Consider the following 21480-nt stretch of genomic DNA (forward strand, 5'->3'; position numbering starts at 1 on the left):
CCAGCCATTAAGACACAACTGACTAAACTCAACACAAAACACCAAACAGCTTTCTAGGCAGCGCTACACCTACCCCTTTATTGTAAAAGTCTCAGGAAATCCATAAAATAACACTGAATAAACTCAACCCAATACACCAAACAGCTTTCAAGGCAGCGCTACACCTACCCCTTTATTGTAAAACTCTCAAGCAATACATAAAATAACACTGACTAAACTCTGCACAATACACCAAACAGCTTTCAAGGCAGCGCTACACCTACCCCTTTATTGCAAAACTCCCAGGAAATACATAAAATAACACTGACTAAACTCAACACAATAAACCAAACAGCTTTCAAAACAGCGCTACACCTACCCCTTTATTGTAAAACTCCCAGGAAATACATAAAATAACGCTGAGAGAAAGCCGGCACCGAAGCAGAGGTCATCGAAGACGAAAAAATGAAAATAAAAGAAAAAAAAGCAAATGCCCAAGTGAAATTTAAGCAAAACCAATTAGAAAAAAAAATGGCACAAATGACGGCCGGGCAAGGGTGGTTTTTAGGGCAGAGAGGCCCCACAAGGATTAATAATCAACTTGGAAGAACAGAAAGATGGCTGGATACAAAGTGTCCGGGAGCTTCAGATATGATCGCAGGTGGCCAGGAGGAGAGAAGGTGCGGGGATCTGTAGGAATGAAGAGGAGGCGAATAAAGAAGAGGAAAGTAAAAACAGGAGATAAATGGGCCAAAGAAAGCAGAAGGGGTATATAAAAAGTGGGAGAGAGAATAGTGAACCAGGAGAAATGAGAAAAAGGTGTTGGGTAGGTGCTATCACCATGATATCTGATACCTGATTTAATATCTGCGGCGGGTCATTGGACCTAAGATATTAAACTTATTTTTTATTATTGAATACTTATATTATTTATTTCCGCCACGCTGAAGGCACGAAATGCTAGCGTAATGCAGCTGTCGCTACAAAAAAAAAAGAAATAACTGTGGGTGCATGCAGGGCGGCGCAAACTGCAAGACCCTCATGCCCGCGTGGCAGGGGCAGAGCCACGGCCCACGAAAATTGGTCACATGGTGCCCCCGACCACATGAGACATGTGGGAAGCTCAGTAATGGCAGGCAGGCCTACGAACCATCGGGGCGGGAATGAACAGGATAGACGGGTGTAAGGAAAGAAGAAACGCGAACGGCAATGCGAATAAGCAACGCACGAGACCGAGGGGAGGATAACAAAGACGAGAAGTCGTGAGGGGAAAGTGCGGATAGCCGCAGAGCCGCGCTGCTATGTCCGCGGTAAGAGGACAGGCGAATAGGTAATGGAGAACGTCACCCACATCGGCACCGCATGGACAGGATGGCGAAGGACGGAGTGAAAAGCGATGGAAGTACGAAGAAAAGTGGCCGTGTCCAGTTAGCAGAGGGGCAAGAGATCGGGGTGGGAGGGCAAGAGAGCGGGAGACGGGGAATGGAGGGGACAAAAACAGACAAGAGGGTTTCAGAGTGATCCGCGGTCCAGGCGGATTCCCAGAGCCTGAGGACGGTTGTGGGCATGCGTGTGCGCACAGACAAGGGCGACAGCCGCGACAGAAGCAGGAAGCCGTGCGCCGAAGCCGCAGAAGAGGCCCGGCCTGCTAGCTCGCTGCTCCAGACACCACAATTGGTGGGTACATGATACAGGAAGACGGGACGGTGAAGAGAAATGGTCGAAAGGGTGCGCTTTATTTCTCGGATGCAGAAAGAGAAGGTGGAAAGAGAGTGAAGAGCCTGAAGGAGAGAAATGCAATCAGAGTAGACGTACAAGTGTAAAGGAGAGGGGACGCGCCGGGCATAACAAGCCTCTTGAACAGCCTCTGCGCAGAAGGCGCTGAAGGCTGTCTCAAGACGAAACTGGGCTACATGCCGCAGCGCGCCAGAACACGATAATGAGACATAGGCAGCGCTTGCAGACTGCGAGGTGTAGGAACCGTCCATGAAGATGTGAAGGGCGGGAAGGAAGGAATGACAGGGAAAGCGAGACGAGAGAAGACGGGCAAAGGAGGAGCCGGAGGCCAGAGAGGGATGGTTGCACCAGGTATGCGGTGCAACCACGGCCAGATAACAGCACCAAACTGCTACAGCTGGGATTACATAGCGCAGAGGAAATAATTGAAGCCCACATATCCGATCAGCGATGCAGACTCACAAAAACACCCACTGGGCTCCACTTACTCAGAACACTGGGCTACAACCCGTCTTATACCGCCGCCCCGAAGCTAACAAGCCGCACTCCTCACCTACAAAGCAACCTGCATCAAAAGCCATTCTCATGAAACATGGACCTTGACCACCACAAAAGTCAGGGAAGCACGCGCGTCTCACCACCCAAAACTATACAACTGAACGCAAGGAATTCTATATACCTACGCATCACTGCGACCCCAGTTCTAAGGCACCCACGCAGCCATCTGTACAGATGCCCAAGCAGCAGAAAGGCAATGTTCCTTCATCTTCAGCCCACATGCCGTTGTAACGCCACCGCTGAGACTCGCGGAGACGAAGTGGTGGCACGCGCCCGCTCGGTAGTACACGCCAGGTTACCGGTGTTAGCGGATTGAATTGAATTGCCTTTATCTCCATAAATATACAATTTATGGGGGATTTTGGGAAAAAGTTGCCTGCCATTGAGTCCCAGCATCGACGCCCGCGGTCCCGGCCGTTCAGCCACAACGACTGCGGGCCATGGGCCTACCGCCGGACGAGTGGCGCCCGCCCATCGTCGCAAATCCCGCTACGCTGCGCCTCCCGCCTTTCTGGTTGTCAGGTTTGTGCAGGCCGACTCTCTGCTATGAGTCAACGGCATCAGTTCATCGTCCCGGCACTTCCTGTTGGTCCAGTGCAGCCTGTCTGATGAGCTGTACCATCAGCTCGAACTGCCGCCTCCAGACGAAGGCCTCCGGAATTACTGTATCTCCCCTCTCGTCTCACCACCCGACAACGACCTCGACGCGGACTCATTCAGCCCAAAACACTACTGAGTTCTTTTTCCCCCACTGCTCCACACTTTTATTTGCTTCGTTTACTCGACATGCGGTCTGGGAGGGGGGCCTATGTAGCGACACCGCTGAGGCTCGTGGAGACGAAGAAGAGGTGGGGGCATGCGCGCGCTCGGTAGAACACTCCAGGCTATGGTGTCAGCGGATGCGGCCTCTAAGGCGCCCGCCTCGCAGCCTTCAAATAAATGTGGCCCCTGCTGCCACACCATCTGTTATGCCAGCAACACAGCAAAAAATCCCCATTACATGGGGCCCTGGGAACGAGGGCGCCTAAGAAATGAGCGCTTTCTTGCGTTTGCCCAGGAACGTAGCGTCCGGGAGCCGGTGAATAGCCTTTTCCAATCCACAGCCATATGCGCACACCGAAAATGAGCCCCTTGACTACCACACTGTCATTCTCATCCGCTAAGTTTGCCTACTTGTTCCACTCCACCCTCTTCGCTTCGTACTGTACCACCTTGAATTAGAGAAAACTTAGCGCCAGAACCATGCAAACCACAAGGACGAACGACGACGAGACATCAGCGCTTGTGTCTCGTCGTTGTTCGTCCTTGTGGTTTGCATGGTTTTGGCGCTAGGTTTTCTTTATTTCAAGTATGCACCAACTAGCCCAAAAAGAGGTGTTAATGCACTGTACCACCTGCGAAGCAACCCCCCCCCCTTCCCTTTATCACTACGTCTGGGAATTCCCGTATTCCATCTGCGCTCTTCGTCCGTCCGCGCAGTGCAAGGGCCGCATAAAAAATCCTGACACTGCAGATCGACGGCACCAATCTGCCCTGGAAACCGCAAGTGAGGTACCTCGGTCTCACCGTTGACCATCGCCTCACGTGGATTCCGGCAGACAAGCCCCACTTATACCCCTGCCACACGGCAATTTAATGTCATTCCCATCGAATGACATTAGCACCTAATGCCATTAATCGGCTGCTACACGGGAACATTTAATTTCATTAGGTTGGAATGACATTCGCCATCGAATGAGTTTGGGGAACTCATTCGCATTCGATCTCGAACCCAATGTGTACTCTGGACACCAGATGCGGAGCAGAAACAGGCGACGCGAAAAAATAGCATCCGCACTGCCAAAGTTAGAAATTGTATTTATTTAGTTCTGCTAAAGAAATATTAATTTTGGTGCGAACCTTTTGACACTAGAAGCTGTCGTGGATAGCTGTTACTCTTGGTCCCAGTAGCAGCCAACGGCAGCGGCCGACCATGAAGCAGGGCCTTTCCCACGACTGTCGATCATTTTGGGTTGCGTGTTTCTTGTTGGTTGGCATTCCATGTTCGTTTAGCTCGCAAGTATATAAATACGTAACTGAGCACTTCACCTTTTGGAAGGTTTCTATGCTACACGCGCCTGCCATTTTGCTTGTTTACGTTTATCGAATGGTTGACTTTGTACTTGGCTTGGCTTTTTATGGCTAAAGTGCTGTAGAATTGCCAGAAATAATACTTTAAGCTTATATTATTGCACTGAAATGTTCTCACCCACTTGTGAAACACTACATAACAATTTCAAACATCTTTTATGCGCGCTGATGTCTTTCAATTGTACTATTTTTTTCATTGATCGTCACTGCCATCATTTTCGAATGACATTTTTTACCTTGTAGCACCGAAGGAGGCCGAATGGCATTCCATTCGAATCACATTAACTTTGTCGTGTGGCAGAGGTATTAGTCCACCTGAACGCCGTCGGCCGAGCAGCCGACGTAGTCATCACAACCTGCCCACCGGATTGTGAGAAAACTGCCCACCATGGCAGGAGCCAGTATAATTAATGATTGCTCGGAAGAGATTGCCTGCGAAGAGCAACCTTGGTCGCACAAGCCCCACCGGTGGCAGCACCTACCATCGCAGGGCAGCGGCTCATCGCCAGTGGGCAGTTCACAGCAGACACCACGAAATGCTAAACTTTAACAAAAACGAGAATGCGGAAATTGTAGGTGCGTATTTGCTGCGGGTTTCATTGAAGAGGAGCGGAGATATTTTCGCACATTCAACGTTCGCATTGAAAGGGGTGCAATAGAAAGCTTTTCTTTTCTTCATTGCTTTTGTGACGAATCTCTATAGGCAAGCGAGGAAGGAAAGCAGTTCGGGAATATTCCTTAACACTCCGTCATGCAGATCTCCTCAAATCTCGATGTTATGCGGCCATGGTTCGTTGGTGAATTCTGTACAACGCGACTTTGTTTTCCTTCCCGTTGACAGACGGCGCTGCCGAGCTTCGGAATCGTCTTCAACTTTTCGCAAACACATTAATCACCAATGTCGCCAGATTCATGTAGTGTAGAATAGTTTCATTAACAACATTGTCTCACTGATGTTTCACGGACGCTCCCGTTTTGTATGAGTGTCTACTTTCACTTGGCGTGGATTATCGCTGCGACAGCGGGTAAACACGACACAGCGAGAAGGAAGTTGTCTCGACCTGCGAGCGACAGAGGGCGGTGCTCGCGATAGTCCGGTGCAGGTCGACGTTGCGCTGCTCTCAGACGTCCTCCGCGATGTCCCACGGCAGCTGGAAGGAGGATGAGGTGTATCGTGACCACTTCGAGCCCGGTGAGCGGCGCCCGCCTTTGGGCGCGCCAACTTCGTCGAGAGCGCTCTTGCACGTCGCCTATTACGCACCTGACAGCACAGCGAGCTTCTTTGTTTTCTTTCTTTTTGCTGTCAGGTCGCTCCAACGCTGAAAGCTTCAAGGGAGACTGAGGATAAGTTGAAGTTGATATGTGTCGATATGATACCGCGTTCTGATAACAAAAATACCACTCTAAAAGAAAACTGAGCGTTTGCGCTCTACACACGAGCACGGCTATATGGTCGTAAATAGCGATAAAAAACATTCTTTAGCACACTTTCTTTATAAATCAGCTTACTCTCTTATCGCTCCTTTCTGTTTAGAATGTATAAGCTATAGAAAAGACCAAAAGCGAAATACACTTGCCGCCACAGCCAGTGCCCTCATGAATGTAAACTCTCAATAATGAAAAACGATGACGCATTGATTAATGTGGCTGGTTTAGAGAAAAACAAAACAGTGTATTATATGCGTAGCGTAGAGCCTTGGAATATTAAGACATATCGTACAAGTTATGGCCATCAGATGTTGGAATACATTTTACCTAACTTATTTAACCGCCGCCGCGGTGGCTGAGTGGTTACGGCGCTCGGCTGTCGGCCCGAAAGACGCGGGTTCGATCCCGGCCGCGGCGGTCGAATTTCGATGGAGGCGAAATTCTAGAGGCCCGTGTACTGTGCGATGTCAGTGCACGTTAAAGAACCCCAGGTGGTCGAAATTTCCGGAGCCCTTCACTACGGCGTCTCTCATAGCCTGAGTCGCTTTGGGACGTTAAACCCCCATAAACCAAACCTAAGTTATTGAACCAGTTACACAGCCGTGACAATCTTGACTTGTCTGATGTTTCTCTACAAGAATTTCGACAAAGATTCATGTATGTTTATGAGCCGCCGCGGTGGCTTAGTGGTTATGGCAGTCGGCTGCCGGCCAGAAAGACGCGGGTTCGATCCCGGCCGCGGCGGTCTAATTTTGATGGAGGCGAAATTCTAGAGGCGCGTGTGCTGTGCGATGTCAGTGCACGTTAAAGAACCCCAGGTGGTCGAAATTTCCGGAGCCCTTCACTACGGTGTCTCTCATTGCCGGAGTCACTTTGGGACGTTAAACCCCCATAAAACCAAACAAATCTTGTATGTTTATGTTGCTATTGTCGTGAGTACCCCCCCCCCTTTCCTGTAGTCCTTTTTTTCTTTTGCGTGCTGCATCCAGATATTTATTTTTATTTACAAGTATATATGTATTATGTGACGCATATGCTTTCATGATGTTCCCAGTTTTTACTTTATCTGTTCTTTGCTCTCGTGCTTCCGCCACCGTCAATGCTGCTGTGTAGAGGGGAAGTCAGGATCCCTCAAGCTGTTTATACAGCTTTTTTCCTGGCTTTCCTCGCAACACTTTGTTGCAAAATAAACTTCAACTTCAACTTTTGGGTGCGGATCCTGGAGACTACTCTACAGGGGAGTGCATATTGCAACCGCTCAAAACGACGAGGGACGAAGAGAAGAATGCACAAGACACAACGCTTACTCTTCGTCCCTCGTTGTTTTGCGCGGTTGCAATATGCACTCCCCTGTTAACCACCAACTAGCCCGCCTTTGCCTTTAAAAAAAAAGACTACTCTACAGCGGCACTCACTTCTAAACGGTGTAAACGCCATTTTTTTCGGTAAGGACGCCTAGAGTGGGAATCGGCTGGTGAGCAATAACATTTTTAAATCCAAATTTCTTGTCAATAAATATGTCCTTCACTGGCGGACAATCGTCAGCATAGACAGAAATACCCAGGTAATAAGTTTGAGCTGACAAGAGTAATTGGATAAAGTTTCCCCCACTGTTTTCAGTGGTGGACTACGCCGTAGATGGCTTCTTATTAGCGGTGACCAGCTATGAACATATGGTGTTATTGGAAATGAGTGATATGGGTCATATGGATATGGATAATATTGGTAGTATGAGAAATATGGTTCACGTGGGGAGCGCATATTTTGAAAATGTTGGAGCCATGGCCACATGATTCCGATCTACGTGGTAACTTAAGGATACACCTGCAAAATAAGTAGAACGCAATAAAAAAGACGAGAAAAAAGAAGGTGGCAGAACCCGCTTTCTCCCAGCCGCCTTTAGATTCTCAGCTGAGCACGCCAACGACTAAGCCGCGTCGAGAGTCGGGAGGAAATGCATTATTTTTGCATGCCTATAGCAAATGCGCCTTTTCGCACTATATTTGAGCACAGTGCGGTCGTAGCTAGCTGGTTGCTTTTCAGATGTGCTCTAATATTCTTGGTGTCTATCAGGAGGTGTGACCTACACCATGCATCTTTATTAAGCCTCGCATGTGGTAGTACCACCTGAGAATGTCATAATTACACAATGCGAGGTCTCATTTTGTCCTCTCAGAATCCACGTAATTCTTCCTCTACGCACAGCTATCCGGCTCATCAATTCCTGTCATAATGGGACATTTACCTTCACACGTGTCCAGCGGAAGAGCGTCGCCGGGAATGAAGTTCGTAGTAAGCATTTAAAGGCACGCAAATACACAAGATACCAAGGAATGGGGGCAGGGTGCATTATTGTTTACACATAGCCATGCACGTTATGTACATTTCCACCTAAGCAGGACTCATATGGGCGTATGGGCACATATGCCCGTAGGCCACATATCACCTTTCGTATCAACTACATACTTGCTCCCCTGTGCCCTACAAGAAGTGATACTGGTCCACATATGGGACACATATGTCTTGTTATGTATGCCATATGAATTTATTTGTCCCATATGAATTCATAGGTTTGCGCATGAATTTTTATGTGTCCGATATAAAGTCATATGGGTTTATTCCAATAGGAAATGACCAGTGTACACGGCTGTTTAGGTTCGTTTGTGTGGAACTACGGCTTCTGACACTGCGTTCAAACCATGACGCATATCAAAATGATGCTGCTACTGCAGTGGCGCCTTACACCCTGAACACGAACAGGCTTCTATGGGAGTAAAAAGGAACCGCTTACTCTCTTCTTACTCCTTTCTATTTAGAGTGATAGACCTGTTTCTTATGCGACAATATCAGCTTCTCAGGCGCCGCAAATTCACTTCTTAGACATTGCATACGCCTTGTCAGTCAAACGTGCCGCAACACCTGAGTTTGGAAACGGGGAGTGCATGCACAACATACGCGCATCTTTTCACGAGACTTATTACTGGTCTAAGTTTCTGCACTGAAATTCCGTTTGCTGCCTTCCGTGTGACTACCTGCTAACCGGCGACAAGTGAATGCATGCATCCTGGCCGCAGTTTTTAGGCGTACTTTAACGCCGAGCGAGCAGTGGGAAGCCTGCGCGTATCTCCTGTAAGAGACCCTGACCTTGCTAAAGTCACGATTAGAAGAGCTGAGAATTGAGCGAGTTGGTGGCGATCCATCGTATTAAAAGCCAGCGCTAAAAACCCTGACAAAGGACGAGACTAGAGACACAGAAAGCGCTGAACTTACAACTGAATTTTATTGGATGGTAAGAAGTCAATTTATACAATACTTATACAATACAAGAAGGGTCTGCAAAATCACGAAGAGCGAGTGGTGGCGCCAGGCCAGATTCTTCAAGGATGTGCTACGGACGAAATGCGGCGGCCATAATATTCATCAGAACGTGTGGTGCTTTCGCGATTGGTGTAGGGCCACTGACCAACTTACTGAATTCCTATGGAATGCCGTCCGCCCTTATCTTCCCAAGCCTCCTAAACGACCTCCATCAGAAGGGAAGCTTCCTGCCCTCGGCGACATCGACTTGGCTCCCGATCATATCAGGACTTTACGTCTGGGACCTAAGCATTGCCTGGAGCCAGGTGTGAACGTTGAAAAATTGGCCTTCGCGCGTCACGTTGCGTCTTAAGGCCCCGTTGAGGAGAGACCGAGATGTGTGTCTGAGTGCATTGATGCTGTTGCCGGTGGCGGCAGTACGAATGATCAACGTAACAAAATCTGTTCCTTGGGTAACTATCTATGTGAAAATCGGTTGCGCGCCATGCAAGCAGACAAAGAGGGGTTTTTTGTAGTACCCTCTGAGAATGCGTTTGGTAAGAAAGCACATGATGCGGTGCTAAAGAATTTTAGAGCCATTAAAGCCAATCCATCTCGGTGCAAACAGAAGGCATTAGCTTTACTTCAGAGTTTTAGTCTCGAGGGTTTGGCAAGAAAGGTGAAGGGGGCTGAATCTTCTGCACTAGAAATTTTCTTCACAGCCAAAACCCATAAACCAAACGTACCGTTCAGAACTATCTTGTCTGAGCATAACTCGTGGCCGATGATTGTTTCCACCTTTCTTTCCAAGCACCTTTCGGCCCTTAAGGTTAATGACCCGTTCCTTATTCCCAACTCGGAAGCCCTTGCAAACTTTCCCCTGAAGGAGAATCCTGCCACATGCCTGGGTTTTAGTATTGATGTTGTTGATTTGTTCTTTTCGCTTCCACATGTTCAACTTATGCAGTATGTTCAAGAGTGCATCACAGATGACGATGATGAATGCAGTTTTAAAAAACCGTTGTGGCATTAGTACTGCATCTTTCATGGAACTGTTTTTTTTTTACCTTAACAACACGTATGTAGAATGGGATGGTCAGGTGTGTTTGCAAAAACCTGGGGTCTGCATAGGTTCCGTAGTAGCCCCCATTCTTAGTAACATTTTTCTAGGCAGGGTTGACAGATTAGTTGGGGAAGAGCTGGCCGGAAGTAACACTCGCATTTTCCGCTATGTCGACGATTTTTTTTGTACTAGGCAGGTCTCTATTCCCGGGTATTATTTCTCACGTTCTCTATGTTTCTTTACCGCAGTGGGTCAGGACTAGAGTTTACACATGAAGTTCCTCATCAAAGACCCTTGCAGTTTCTGGATTTGAAATGAAACTTTGATCCTGAGCATGTCTGTTGGGAGTACTCCCCTCTGAGCTAAAAACTTTTGCTCAACTGCGGTTCTTTCCATTATAAACTTGTAAAAACTGGTATTGTAAACAACCGCATTGGTATGGCATTGAAAAAATCTTGCCCCATGGAATGGAATCAAGCCTCAAGGCACAGGTCAGCAGGTGCAGGGATGCAGGTTACCCGGATGCTCTTATCGTGTGCTGTGCGGAAAAGGTGTCTAAAACGCTGAAGACAACCGGGCTCCCCTCAGAACCCGGCTCTGGTCCAAAAGAAAGGAAGTTGGCGGTAATGCCGTACATTCACGCCCTGTCTCACTGGCTTAAAACAGAAGGAGCCCGACACGGAGTAAGCTTGGTTTTTTCTGCTCCCAGTAAACTGGGAAAAGTAGGGGCTGCAGTAAAGAGGAAATGTGAGGGGAAGATTAGTGAGAAACAATGCATTATTAAGCATGGGGACAAATATGTTTGCTGTAAGAAAAACTTGGTGCATCTTATCCCTTCGTCTTCTGGGCGTATATGCATCGGCCAAACTGGGCGGTGTATCAACGTTCGCCTTGCCGAGCATGCCAATTCCGTCAGCAGCAAAGAAAATAGAAATGTAGCACAACACTGCCTTGCGTGGAACTGTTCTCCTGTTCTCCGTTTTTTGTTGACACGACAGTGCTGTTTGTACATGATGACCAGCGCAAAGAGAGATCGCTGAGGCATTCGACATCCTCAGAAAGGGCGATGGATGCGTGAACAAAACCTCGATTAACTTGTCAATCAGGAAAATGAGCTTGCTTCATTGTGGGTAGCGGGGTTGACGATATCGCATGTGCCTTGTAAATTTGTTTCATGCTCTCTTTCTTGGTTTTAACGCATGTGGGTGATTGCAGTACGTCTATGTTTGACAAGACATCCTCACACGTGTTTGTGTATTGTATAAATTGATTTCTTACTATCGAATAAAATTCAATTGTAAGTTCAGCGCCTTCTGTGTGTCTAGTCTCGTCCTTTGTCTGTGTTTTTTAGCGCTGGTTTTTAATACGATGGATCACGATTAGAGATAAGCGTCAAATAAGGTCGACTGAGGAGGTAACGCCAGTGCACTCGCTATTTCTTTTCTTTTTATTGCGAAAGCACTGCGTGGCTGATTGGCAACGAAACCTCGAGTCGGCGTTGACCAGCAGCAGTGCTCCCGAAAATCCCAGATGACGTCACAGTAATGTCAAAGGAAAGCGAAATTTCTTCCGAAGGTGCGGGGAATTGAACCCAGGACCTTCATAATGCGAGACGAGCATGCAAACCATGGGCCGAGAAACGACGTTGCTTCGTAGCAAAGGCAAACCTTGTATCTGCGCTGCCTTACTACTCTATGCTAATGATTCGAAAAGAATATAAAAATAAACAAAAATGAAATAAAAACAATAAAACAATGCTTTAGCATTCAGATCACGCAAGCAGTCTCTGAAATTTTTCTATTTCTCCGGAACTAATGCCGTTTGAAATGTTCTCGCGGTGGGTGCAACTTCGCAAGCCTTTGTGAGCACTGCACGAGGCGCCAGTTGTACGTGTGAAGGACTGTGTTTCGTTCGAACCTCTCTAGAGCATTCTGAATGCGTACCGTATTCGCATGACGGAAGCCAACTGTCACCGAAACCAACGAGCATTGGGCATGCTTTTTATTAATTCTGCAGTTTTTCATCAATGGGACATTAAGAAAATCAGAAGAAAAACAACCGCATGCGCAGACGGAATCCGAACCCACGACCTCTGAATTTTGCGTCTGCTGCTCTACCGACAGAGCTGCGGCTGTCCAATCCTCTGCTTTCGGGACTATTTACGCGTATTGTAACCGAACCGTCTTATGCTACTAATGGCATCAAGACTGCCAGATTCGAGGCCCTCGTTAAACTGTTCAGCTGAAAAGAGAATGGAAAGAGGTGCTCGCTATGACATACATGGCGGAAGCCAACAGTCACCGACACGAAGCGACATATGGGACTCTCAACGTGCGGTTATATACTGCACATAAATACCCCCGACAGCAGAATTTTGGACAGCCGTCGCCGTAGCTCAGTTGGGCACCGGACGGGAAATTCGAAAGTCGTGGGTTTGGATCCCACCGGCGGCATGTGGTTGTTTTTTGTAGCGATAGCTACATTACGCTAGCATTTCGAGCCTTCAGGGTGGCGGCGCAGCCACGTTGTCACGTGGTTGGTGACGTGGTTGGTCGCCTGGTGCGGAGCAGCTGCCGGCGGCGCGGCGCGCCGGCGAAACCGAATTGAGAGGGGGAGAGGGGGAGAGTGTGAATCACGTCTAGGGACGAAGATGAAGGAATGCCCAGCAAAAAGGAGCGGCGAAACACTGGCTTTGCAACTCGACTGAGCGAGTTCCACTCAGCCAGCTGTAGCTATCGCGTCACTCCAGGTTTAGCCAGAGCTAAACCACTGCCATTTTTTTTATTCATCACCCATTGATTAAAGATCCGCTATGCTCCTTGGTTTCTGTGATTCTTGGCTTCCGTCATGTCGGTCACGACGAGCACCTTTTTCCTCCCCTTATCTGCTGGAGCGTACATGAAGTTTTTCATGGTCTGCTTCTCCAACTTCAGTCGTTACTGCTTTCTTCTTGCATGAATTTGTGGGTATTAATATGCCTGTATTCACATTGTCTATCAAGGATATGTGACGACAGTAGCCAACAAGTGCAGTATGTGCTAGAAATGCTTCAGAACTAAGGCATAAAACACCGAGCCGCATGCCACTTTTTTCTCGATCTAATCCCCAGTCCCTTACTCCTCATCGGATCATATTCGTTTCGTGGTGTCACCGCACCTTAATCGGGGGTCGTTCATTCAAGCGCAGGTGTGTACGTATGCGCCTCATGTGACAACAAGCTGTTTGAGAGCGGATCCAAGTTTGCGCACAAGTCGCCCTGGCCGGCATTCAGCCGCACAGTGCACGCCGGCAGCGTCAAGAAGGAGCCAGAACCTAACAAGCCCAAGACTCTCAGGGTGAGCTCCGGATTTTTTCTGAACATGTTTTGCAATTACGCGTGTGTCAAGAAAGAACTCGCTGTGGCGGCTGAACGCAGCCAGATAACGGGCAAATCGCCGTGATTGTAATTATAATGTAGGGCTGCGAATATTTATGAAATGTAACGCTTTCTCGACTTGCATCGGGACTGGTCCGCTTCAATGGCTAACCTGTAAACCACTGCTCAGCCGAATGTGTTTCTTGGCACAGTGACCTCCAGCGGCTTCGCAGCCTTATGTACATGCCAACAGGAGTGCACTCGAAAACAAGATACTCCCAATGGTGAAGATGAGATAACAATGTTCAAGAATAAGTTAATTTCGATCAGGCATGAAATCCCCAATTTTCGGCTACGTCCACACCGGTGCCGAAAACTTAGCAGGAAGACGAAGAAGCCGTAATTGAGGCAGGCCGTCAGAGGACCGGCAAATCTGGTTAGAAAGAGAGTCGAAATGGAATATTAAATCAAAAAGTTCTGCTGCAATGCTTCCTTGCGTTTCTGGGACACTAGCGTGGAGGGCGCGTCGCACGGGGCACGTGAGAACGGCCATTTTCGCGTATTTGTCGGTCAGCAACGATACATTTCACGGAGTGCTGAGTTGATACGCACCGGTAATGTCGAATTGTTACAAATCAAATTCTGCAGTTGCGGCAGCTTCCTGTGATAATTTTAAAATTTTTTTAGCGTTCCCCAAAAATTTTCTTCACTTTTATGCGCTCAATCATGATTTTCCGATTTTTCTTGCCACGTAAAATTTTTAAATCAGGCGTAAAGCATTACTGAAGACATTATTACACTGCTGATTAGCATCGTGCCACACAAACGAAAAAGTTGGCACTGCCGTTAAGGCTTCGGTGCTGCCTTCTCACCGTCTTTAACGAAGGTCTTTCTTCTTTTTTGACTGATACTGTCAGACCTACTGAAGGGCCATTACAGGAGTGGAAACGAAAGAAAATGTCATAAATTCGAGCGCGGAATACATATAGATTAAGAACTAATTACAACGAATAACAGAAGTTTCATGTCCAACGATTAATCACAAACACCATATTACCACATTAAAATAAGATACCTATTATCTGTCAGCAGTATTATTCACATGCACTATAATTGCACAGAGGAACAGTAGAGTTACTGTATTAGTACCTAGGGTTGCGCGTTCGTTTTCTCTGCGCCGCTCGCCCTCTATTGGATAAATGCGATCACATGGTTAAAAAGTATCCTTGAATTGCGGAGAAGCCAACTCCTTTGCATCATTTAGCACTAGACCAATGCTGGCAGTCCATCAGTATACCTTATGCTGTCACACATTGCGGAATTTTATTTTCTGCGAGTGGACACGTTCACTGAAAGCTGTTGTAGGCAGTAGCCACGTGCAGTGGCTAGGCGTCTGCGTGGCTTGGCTTGGCTGTGGGCGGCGGCCCACGGGCGGCCCGCGGCGGCTGGCGCGCGTCTCGTGCTCGTGCCGGCATTAGCTGGGCTGGAATAGAACTGTCCGGCTGGCGTCTCAACGCTCTAGCTTTTCCTCAACCCAACATGGTGTCAGAAGTAACGGAATTCCCACAGTAAGCCTAGCCGGGGCTGCTTCATCTCGCTCGGATACGCGTCAACGGTGGCACACGTCACAGCAGCGTCTACGGCCTGGACTACGCTGCCAGTACATGGCGTCCTTCGTCATTCAACCGCCCGAGGCCTTCTGCTTCACGACTCCTGCTGACTGGCCGAAATGGAGGAAGCGGTTCGAGCGTTTCTACACGGCTTCCGGTCTCTGCGACAAATCAGGGTCACATCAGGTCGACGCGCTCCTTTACGTGATGGGCGACCAGGCCGAGGACGTCTTCGCAACCTGCAAACTCTCAGGTGAGAACGCTCAGAACTTGGAAGTCGTCCTAAAGCAGTTCGACAGCTACTCCATACCGCGGCGCAACGTCATTTTTGAACGGGCACGCTTCAACACGAGGGTCCAAAACGACGGCGAATCCGTGGAAGACTTCGTAACTGCGCTTCACACGCTTTCCAATTATTGTGAGTACGACATCCCCCAAAAGGAACTGGTTCGAGACAGACTGGTCGTCGGCATTGAAGACCAGAAATTGTCAGCGAGACTGCAACTAGACGCTGATCTTACTCTTCAGGAGGCGCTTGAGAGTATCAGACAGGTCAAAAGCGTTCGTCAGCAGCAAGCGGAGCTTCACCCCGAAACGCTGACCGTCAACAAAGTTGCATCAGGCAAACAGCAAGTCAGGCACCCCACGAACGCTGCTCACGTCAACGACAGCCAAGATCACTTTGAATCAAGGCCACATCCGCGTCCAGCTCATATCGTTCCGTCATCGTGTCGTTGGTGTGGGAAAGAACGGCACCCGCGTTCCCAGCGCGGACGCAGGTATGCAGGGGCTGCTACAAAAAGGGCCACTACGCGTCTATCTGGATGTCACGCCGGGTTGGCATCGTTGAAGCATCAGAACCCGACAGCCAAGGGGGATTTCTCGGAAACTTCTCGTCCTTCGATACGTCGACATTGGAGACAATCATCCTCGTGCAAGGCCAACCTGTCAAATTCAATATCGACACAGGTGCCGACGAATCTGTCCTCCCACCTACGACTTTCAGGATGCTCCGACATCAGCCTCCATTGTCTGTAGCTCCTCGGAAGCTGTACGGTCCTGATGAGAGACCTCTGGCAGCCAAGGGCGTTGCGCGTCGTCAACTAACCTACCATGAACGTGAAACGCTTCAAGACGTCTACGTGCTGGGAGATGTCCACACTCCCTTACTCGGCAAGCCCGCTATCAGAGACTTGCAGGTGCTAACCCTCGTCAGCGCCGTCGCAAAGAAGGTGAGCCCAAGTGGCGAATTTCCTTCGTTGTTTCAAGGCCTCGGCAAGCTGCTAAGATAGCACCACATTCGCCTGCGCGAAGCAGCGAAACCATTTGCTTTGAGCACCCCCCGCCATATACCAATTCTGCTCTACACGAAAACAAGGCTTGAACTGCAGCAAGTGGAAAATATTGGCGCAATTTCACCTGTTCATGAGCCGACTGAATGGTGTGCACCAATGGTGGTAGTCCAAAAACCAAACGGTGATGTTAGAATTTGCGCCGACTTCACCGAGCTCAAATGTCACGTCCTAAGAGAGTGGCATCCGATTCCCTCTGTTGGGCATACACTCGGGCTGCTCCATTGAGGCAACGTGTTTTCGAAGCTGGATGCCAATTCAGGGTTCTGGCAGATATCTGGTTCTGGCACCCAGGGCAGGCAGCAAGAAGCTCACTCCCTTCATCACGCCATTCGGGAGGTTTTCCTTCAACAGGCTTCCATTTAGCATCGCGTCCTCTCCCGAGTGCTTCCAAAAGCAGATGTCAAAAATTCTGGAAGGTGTTAACAGAGTTGTGTGTCATATGGACGACATCCTTATCTGGGGCTCAGACGAAACAGAACACAACCAGACACTCCGCACCGTTCTTCAACGACTAACTAAGGCAGTTGTCACGCTAAACGAGAACAAGTGCCTGTTTAACGTCGACCAGCTCACGTTCCTGGGTCACAAGCATGACCAGCAAGGAATCAAACCCGACGACAAAAAGGTTGAGGCCATCTTAAAGATGAACAGCCCGACCAACAGAAGCGAGCTTCAAAGGGTGCTTGGTATGGCAACCTATCTTGTCCGCTTTGTCCCCAACCTCCATGACGTGCTCCAACCGCTCACTGGCTTGCTGTCAAAAAAGCAGGAATTTGTTTGAAACATTCCTCAGCAGCAAGCGTTTGACAAGTGGAAGCGACTACTTTCGTCATGCCCAGTGCTAGGGGTGTACGACCCTGCGAAGGATACAGTAGTCAGTGCAGACGCTTCTTCCTATGGTCTGGGGGTGGTGATTCGACAGAAACAGGCCAATGGCAAGTTTTCGCTCATCGCTTATGCCTCCCGGCTTCTATCTGATACAGAGAAACGCTATGCGCAAATAGAGAAAGGGGCTCTTGCCTTGGTTTGGGCTTGCGGAAAGTTCAACTATCTCGTCGGCAAGTTCTTCACACTCGAGACCGACCATAAGCCGCTGGTACCAATCTTTATGTCAAAGAGTCTTGATGACCTTACACCTGGACTACAGAGGCTCGAAATGAGGATGATGTGGGGCCAGTACGAGGCGGCGTGCGTCCCTGGTAAATATTTCCTCGCCGCTGACACGCTTTCCAAAGCGCCGGTTCAACAGACCGGTGACACCGAGCTAGAGGGCGACATAGAAGCTTTCGTCCGCTGTGTGAGGACAAATCTCCGCATTAAGCAGCACTGCCTTGAGTGGCTGAAAGAGTCCCAAAAATCAGATCACGTGTGCTTGTATCACCGAGAACTCCACAAGAAAATCTAGCCTTACAGACAGGATTTGCCCCTTGAGGTCAGGCCTCTCTACGAGAATCGTGGCCAACTCACCGTGGAGGACGATCTGCTACTCTACGCAGCCCGGGTGGTTGTCCCACTCACGTGCAGGAACGAAATTCTGCGTCTTCTGCACGAAGACCACATCGGCATTACGAAGACGCAAGCTCGCGCCAAGGACACCGTTTGGTGACCTACAGTGGCCAAAGACATCGCAACCACGAAAAAACACTGTCCGGAATGTGAAATGTGTCAAGACGTCCAGCAACCGAAAAATGTCCCTTCGAAGCACCGAGTTTTCTTCAAGACTATGGGAGAGAGTTGCAATGGACCCGTTTTTCTTCAACAGCCACTGGTGGTTAATCGCGACTGATTATTACTCCAGATATCCGAAACTGACTCGTGTAGAGAAGCTGTCATCTAGTAGAGTGATCAATCACTGCAAATCAATTTTCGCCCGGCACAGCATTCCAGAGGTGGTAGCCTCCGATAATGGGCCTGTTTTTCTTCAACAGCCACTGGTGGTTAATCGCGACTGATTATTACTCCAGATATCCGGAACTGACTCGTGTAGAGAAGCTGTCATCTAGTAGAGTGATCAATCACTGCAAATCAATTTTCGCCCGGCACGGCATTCCAGAGGTGGTAGCCTCCGATAATGGTCGGCAGTTCTCGTCCTCCGACTTCGCAAAGTTTGCTCAATAATAGGGGTTCAAACACGTCACATCAAGCCGACAATACCCTCAGGGCAACGGACTCGCTGAGGCTGCGGTAAAAATCATCAAAACTTCAATGAAGACCCAAGACCCGTACCTGACCCTCTTGTCCTACAGGTCAACTCCATTGAAAAATGGATACACCCCCTCTGAACAATTGATGGGGAGGCGGTTGCAGACCAAGATTCCTCTGACTCCCGGAAGGCTTGCTCCCCGTTTGCCAGACGCCACTAAACTTCGGAATTAATTGAAACCCAATACCGCGAACAGCAGCGAAGAGATTACGATAGACGACATCGGTAACTTCCGACCCTTCTGGAAGGAGATGAAGGCTGGATGACAGACTTAAAGCGAAAAGGCAACGTGGTGTCGCCCGCAAGCGAGGCTAGGTCATGTATAGTTGACACTGGGAACGGCACTATACGGCGAAATCGAAGCCATCTTATCCCTTTTCTCAAGCCCGCGAAAGAGGAGAGGGACCACCAAGACGACGTATACAACGAATCTCTCCCTGGGACTTCAGTTTCTCAGGAAGATTCCCAAACAACCTGTGCTGACGTCTCCTACGAGAAATCTCCCCCTGGGATGTCAGTTTCGCTAGAAGATTCTAAAACAACCTGCGCTGACGCCTCCCACCGGCACACCAAGTGCGGACGTTTGGATGTTGCGTCATTCCTCCCAAGAGGTTGCTTTTTTGTCGGGGGAGATGATGTAGGCAGTAGCCACATGCAGCGGCTAGGCGTCTGCGTGGCTTGGCTTGACTGCGGGCGGCGGCCCACGGGCGGCTGGCGCGTGTCTCGCGCTCGTGCCGGCATTCGCTGGGCTGGAATAGAACTGTTCGGTTGGCGTCTCAACGCTCTCGTTTTTCCTCAACCCAACAAAAACGATGTTTTTTGCGTGTGATTTGGGGCGTTTACAAGTGATGGCGCTATTTATCCATAACATGGAGAGTATTTTGTTCGTCACTTATTGAGATAGGTCTTGGTGCAGTCGAGCATTTCTAGCAAGCTGTGTCATTCAATGCAACAGTAATCTGCCTAGAATGAAGCATGTACGGCAGACAGAATCATGCGGATTGAGCCTGCACTTGCCACTGCACCAAGTCTGCCTCTTGCATGCGTTACTTGCGGCGTTCCCTCGTAGTATGGATGCTTGGGGGAGCAATATGGCCCGCCTACGCACAACTCTAGGTACTGTACAGTAACTCTATGAAACACAAGCTTCCGCCGAGTATTAGACATATTTCTGTACCATGGTACCATGTACCCTGTACCTGTACCATAGCTGTTCGCGCGATGTAATGTTGCATGTTTAGCCATATCGTAACGATAGCTACATTACGGTAGCATTTCGAGCCTTCATCTTGGTGGCGCCGCGGCGGTGGGTACGCCGTTGGCTGATCACTTGGTTGGTCACGTGACCAGCCACGTGGTGCGGAGCAGCTGCTGTTGCCGGCGCCGCGCCGCGCCGACGAAACCGAGCTGCCGCAGCTGTGCGCACGCGCCGTGTTAAGTGGGTCTGAGATGAAGAAAGTACGCCCAACGAAACGCAGCGGCGAAAGACTGACTTTGCAATTCACTGAGCAAGTTTCACTCGGCCAGCTGTAGCTATCGTGTCACTCCAGGTCTAACCAGAGCGAAACCACCGCCATTTTTTTCACCATCGCGGGCAACGCATTCGCTACAATCGAAGCAGCGCTGGTTATTCAAGCTGCACAAGTTACACGGTCCAGTTAGCCACGAAGGATCCCTAGTTGCAAACTCTTATTAGCACGTTGATCTGATTCACTACTGACCTGAAATTATGGAGTACTATATGGGACTTCAGACATGTGATCGTAGGGCTACTGACGGTTATGTCCCACTAGTGGAAAGGAAAACATTGGGAATACACTGTGAACAATGACGAACGTGTGGTGTAATGTTGTGTTCTTGAACAGCAGATTAGACGAAATACGAGGTACATGCAGGAATGAGGCTACAAATTGGCGGCATTTGTAGCTACCACTTCAGCGCCAGAAAAATGTGACCGAGTTTAATTTTCACTATGCAAGGAAATTCAAGAGGAGAGAGAATGTCCAAGAGATGGAAAGAGTAACTTTCTCACATGAGGATAAACATATTTTCTCACTCGGGAACACACCATTCCCTGCAGGACACGGTTTTCACTAAAACAATAACTAAATTATGAGCTGTAGTGGCAGGGCGGAATAAGAGGCTGAAAAGGACCCTGTGCTGCATCCTAAGCACTGCCATGTCAGCTCAGCAACAACATTTTGCTTTAAAGCTCTTAAGTTGGAAACACTGAACGAGGGTATTGAACAATGTACGACGGCCGTGAAAAGTGAATAGAAGGCGACTGTATAGAAAATAGTTAATTTCTGTTAATCCAAAACATAATGGTCGAGACTTATTCGCGCAAAGTGTAATTCGCGCAATCGCATTAAGTGTGCGTATAACTGGCGAAAGTAAACTACATTAGAATGAAATTTTTTCGCTAATGTTATGCAATCCATTTGCTTTTGAGAGTGCTTGCACATAATAGTTAATAAAATATTAGTGTAGCGACACTATCACCAGCAGCAGTGCTGCGCCGCCTCGGCTCGTGACATGCGCTCGCGCTGGCTACGTGGGGCCACGTGTGGAGTAGAATAAAGACAGTTGATTCCTGGTTCCCGGCCTGTTCACTTCGTCCGCGTCGCGTTTCGTTAATTTGTAGGGGACTAAGTCTCTGTCCCTCTACAGTTTGGGGAGCCCGGACGTGATGGACGCGGATAACGCCACCACGGTTGCGGCTACCAGGCCCCCGGCCGGTCCCGGCTCAACACCGGCTGCGGAGG

At 48.9% G+C, this 21480-nt stretch overlaps 1 pseudogene across 1 annotated transcript in view; it reads left to right on the forward strand.

Annotated features, from left to right (window-relative positions):
• Positions 1 to 5452: 5452 nt before the first annotated feature.
• LOC144130127 (methionine-R-sulfoxide reductase B1-like) overlaps positions 5453 to 21480 on the forward strand; it is a 41720-nt pseudogene continuing 25692 nt past the window's right edge. Inside the window, exons 1-2 of the transcript XR_013313980.1 lie at positions 5453 to 5596; positions 13379 to 13527. The product of XR_013313980.1 is annotated as a methionine-R-sulfoxide reductase B1-like (transcript). The remainder of the gene's footprint in view (positions 5597 to 13378; positions 13528 to 21480) is intronic.

Source organism: Amblyomma americanum, chromosome 4 (genome assembly GCF_052857255.1).
Source record: "Amblyomma americanum isolate KBUSLIRL-KWMA chromosome 4, ASM5285725v1, whole genome shotgun sequence".
Taxonomy (NCBI): domain Eukaryota; kingdom Metazoa; phylum Arthropoda; class Arachnida; order Ixodida; family Ixodidae; genus Amblyomma; species Amblyomma americanum.